Source organism: Phoenix dactylifera, unplaced genomic scaffold, assembly GCF_009389715.1.
Source record: "Phoenix dactylifera cultivar Barhee BC4 unplaced genomic scaffold, palm_55x_up_171113_PBpolish2nd_filt_p 001852F, whole genome shotgun sequence".
Taxonomy (NCBI): Eukaryota; Viridiplantae; Streptophyta; class Magnoliopsida; order Arecales; family Arecaceae; genus Phoenix; species Phoenix dactylifera.
In genome coordinates this window covers 60504-65388 of record NW_024069143.1, presented here as the reverse complement: position 1 = coordinate 65388, position 4885 = coordinate 60504, and positions in this window count along the sequence as shown.

Below are 4885 nucleotides of genomic sequence, written 5' to 3'. Positions count from 1 at the left end.
CTAAACTGCTTCAGACCGGACTCGACAAAACTAAAACAGGACCGTGACTTAATAAAATTAATCAAACATTTTCCCCATACAAAAATAATTAATTATAGATTTCAATCTAATTAGGACCAAAACCCATTTAATTATAACCTTAGCTTGATTACAATTCTATCAGGTTACCAAACTGGGTTAACACAATCTCCTCCTTATATGTTTTCCTGTAATTTTCATGAAAGATTGCAAACAAGAGAGAGACAAGTTCATAGTCTAATTTAAGAAAAGAATTATTTACTTTTTACCATATTTTAAATTTATTTCAATGATCATTCAATTTCATGGTAAAATACGTATTTATCAGTTTAAGAACATTGATAAGTGCTATGGAAAGATAACTAAATTATAGATTATTAAGCACTTATCACACTTGACGCGGTACTCTACCTGATCGCCTTAATGGTGCTTCTACATTGGGCTCCGGGTTTGATCTAATCGAATTCGGCTCTGTGGGTTCAGTAGTTTGTGTTAAATCTTCCATCTGCTGAGCTTCACTAAGTTCAATCTTAGAGGTAACAATTCCTTTACTAAGAAATTCCTTTTCCAAAAAGGTTGCCTTAAGTCCTACGAACACCTTTTGTTCATTAGGAAGGTAGAAGTAATAACCCCTAGTTTTCTTGGGGTACCCTACAAAATAACACTTATCGGATCTAGGACCAAGTTTGTCAGTTTGAGAACGTTTAACATAAGCCGGACATCCCCAAACCCTATGGTATGAAAGTGTCGGCTTACGCCCAATCCATATCTCATATGGAGTCTTCTCAACAGACTTACTTGGAACCTTATTTAGTATTATACACACAGACTCTAAAGCATAACCCCAAAAAGATACAGGCAGACTAGTAAACCCCATCATGGATCGAACCATGTCTAACAGAGTTCGATTTCTTCTTTCGGATACACCATTGTGCTGAGGTATTCCTGGAGGGATCCATTGTGAGAGAATTCCATTCTCCTCTAGATAAGTCAAGAAATCACCAAAAAGGTATTCTCCTCCTCGGTCTGACCGAAGGATCTTAATACTCTTTCCAGTCTGTTTTTCTACTTCATTACGAAATCGTTTGAATATTTTAAATGATTCCGACTTATGCTTCATCAGATAGACATACCCATACCTGGATAGGTCATCTGTGAAGGTTATGAAGTAGGCATAACCACCTTTGGCACTTACGTTCATAGGTCCACATACATCAGTATGTATGAGGCCAAGAATATCGCTGGCTCGTTCACCCTTTCCAGAAAAAGGTGACTTGGTCATCTTACCCAGAAGACAAGATTCACAAGTTGGCAATGATTCACAATCATTGATTTCTAAAATGCCCTGTTGGGCTAACCTGTTTATTCTGTTTTTATTTATGTGACCTAGCCAGCAATGCCATAAATAGGCTTCATTGATATTATCTAACTTAGGGCGTTTATTAGAGGTGTGCATTACATTCACAGGCAGTGATAGAGTATAAATGCCATATTTCAATTGTCCACGAAAAATTTTAATACCATTCAAAATGATATCACAAAAATTTTTTTTATTGATAAACAATGACCATTTTTGGCCAAAAGGCCTACAGAGATGACATTCATTAAAAATATTGGATAATAATGACAATCATCTAATATGACTACTCTAGATTCAAAAACAAGCTGAATGACTCCTAGAGTTAGGACTGGAACTGATCTTCCATCTCCAACATTCAGGAGTCTCTCGTCATTCTTGAATCTTCTACTAACTTGAAGTCCCTGTTACGAATTGCAAATATTAATTGAACTTTCGGTATCCAATACCTATGTGGTAGAATCATAAATTGAAAAATTACAAGGTGTTATCATATAATTACCTTGTGCAGCAACTGTTTGCTGCTTTTTCTTCTTAGGCCTGTTTGGATCAAGGGATGCTATGTAAGCTAGACAGTTCCGCTTCCAATGACCCATCTTCTTACAGAAGAAGCACTCTGCCTTGCTCTTATCGGCTTTACGCTTCTTAGTCTGGCTGGGCTTAGAGATCTCAGCACGAGCTTTCTACACCTTCTTCTTCTTTCCTTTCTTAAAGGAAGAAAGTCCTGCAGAAGTCCCACCTACCACATTCACCGACTTCTTTTTGAGTTGGTGATCCTTCTCATAGGTCTGCAGTAAACCTAGCAAACCATGATAGGATACTTCAGGTTTAGTCATTCTATAATGACTAAGGAAGGTCAGGTAGGACTTGGGAAGTGAGTTCAAAATATTGTCCTTGCCCAATTGCTCGTGCAAAGGAAAACCAAGTTTACTTAGGCGATCGATTTGTTCGACCATGTACAATACATGATCGGTGATCGATGCTCCTTCCCTCATGCGGGCATTGAATATAGTGAAGGAGGTCTTATGTCGTTCAACATCATCAGGTGTACCGAAAGACTCTTTCAACATTTGAAGGATTTCCATTGGCTGCGCTTCCTCGAATTTACGACTAAACTCGTCATTCATCGAGGCCCTCATGATGCAACGCACTGTAGTGCGATCGTTGAGCCACTTCCGATAAGCGTCTCTGATTGCACGTGGTGTGTTGCCCAAAAAGACAACCCAAGAGGGAGGGGTGAATTGGGTTTTAAAGTAATTATTGCAATTAAAAACTTTGTGAGTAACTAATTAAAACTTATTGCAAGTGGTTTAATTAGTTGCTATATGCAGTGGATGAAGGGAAAGGAAGAGACAATAAAACAATTACAAACACAAGCGATTTTATAGTGGTTCGGAGCTAACCCTTGCTTCTACGTCCACTCCCCAAGCCTCACTTGGGAGTTCACTATAATCCCTCGGATTACAGCCGGTTGTTTTACAAGTTCACAACCCAACTTGTTGTTTTACGAGATCACAAACTCGGTCGGTTTTTACAGGCTCACCGATTAGAACCACCCGATTGTTTTTCCGGAATCACAATCAAACCCTTACACCGTTGGTTTTAACCTCGGCTCACCAACAAACCTTGACACCCTTGATTCAATCCCCTGATTGAATCAAGTATGAAACTAATAGTTTGAAACAAGAACAAAAGGAAGCTTCTTAAAAAGCGTTTTTAAACAATATAAGCAAAGAAGAGTTAGAAGCCCTCAAACAGATTTTGGAGGTTGAGAAAGGGGCTTTTCAAACTCTTTGACTCCTCTTGAATGTGATGTTGAATTGCTGTCAGGAGGTGAGCCTTGAATGTGAGGAAGACGGTTGGAGAGTTGACTTCAATGCACTTCTTCCTTCTTTTTCTTGTAATCACTCTAGAGAGCCTTTGGTTGGTGGAAATCCCTTTTGCTTTGAATGGAGTCTCTCTTTCTTACTCTATTACTGTTCACTCAGGCTATTTAAGCCATTCCCAAAGAAAAATAGCCGTTAGACACAGATTGAAGGCCGTTCTGCACATTCTGCAACTCCTGACAAAATGTCCGTTGGGATCGGAGTCGACTCGCTCGATCAGGAGTCGACTCGAGTGTTGCTGGAGTCGACTCATGCTGCACTGGAGACGACTCGGCCACTATTCAAAATTCGAAATAAAGTGCCGTCCCGTTCTGGAGTCGACTCGGCTGAACCTGGAGTCGACTCGCCAATTGTCCGAAGATGACTTTCCCTTCTGGAGACGACTCGATCTTCAGGATTCCAAAATCATCCTCTCGATTTTACTTCCTCGAGTCGACTCGGATTTCCTAGGAGTCGACTCAGCTCTCAGAGCCGGAAAGACAGGTCTTCTGTCTTTGAACTTGAACTGTCTCGGAGACGACTCGGACTTTGTGGGAGTCGACTCGGCTCTCAGACACCGAAATACCGATCTTCTATCTTTGGAGTTGAACTGCCTCGGAGTCGACTCGGACTTTGCAGGAGTCGACTCGGCTCTCAGACACGAAATACCGGTCTTCTGTCTTTGGAGTTGAACTGCCTTGGAGTCGACTCGGACTTTGCGGGAGTCGGCTCGGCTCTCAGACACCGAAGTTGGCTCTGAGGATGATAGTCTTATTTTGATGATTAACAAGTAATAATCAAGAGTATGTTACAAGTTAATTCGATACTTCATTTATAAGTCTGTTACTCTCAATATATTTGTATAAATGCATTTCATTGTTTATTTGGATGAATCTAACCTTGAGTTGCAGCAAAGTGTGGATTGAGTCGACCCCAAGGATGATTGGGTCGACCCCGGCACATCAAGAAAGCATCTGGCACACTTCTGCAAAAATGGCACGGATGAACAGTAGTTGGGTCGACCCAAGAAAAGCATGAGTCGACCCAAACCTCAAGCCTCTCAAAGACTCAAGAAAACAGTTCTCTGGAAACACTGAGAGGGTCGACCCAAGAGGAAGTTGAGTCGACCCAAGCTTGAGTCAACCCAAACACTGAGAGGGTCGACCCAAAGGCAATGACAGAATACATGACAGAAAAGGTTCTCTGGAAACCCTGAGAGGGTCGACCCAAGTGGAAGTTGAGTCGACCCAACTGAACCTTGAGTCGACCCAAAGAAATGTTGAGTCGACCCAAGTGAAGGAAGGCTGAATTGCAAGTTTCTGTGGTTCTGAGAGGGTCGACCCAAGGAAAGGTTGAGTCGACCCAAGTGAAAGTTGGGTCGACCCAAGGACAGGTTGAGCCGACCCAAACACGGGCAGAAGCATAACGGCTAGTTCTGCAGAAGTACTTTTTGTCCTTCCAACAGTGAGTAACGGCTAGTTTTTGAATTCTAACCATTGGGGCTTGTCCAATGGATGAAGGAAACTATTTAAAGTGGCACTATTCATCAGAGAGAATATCCTTTTGCAAAATATCAAAGAGTACACAAGAAAGACAAAGTGTCCTAATCTTCTTCATCCAAGTGCTTCATTCAAGAGTCAAAAGA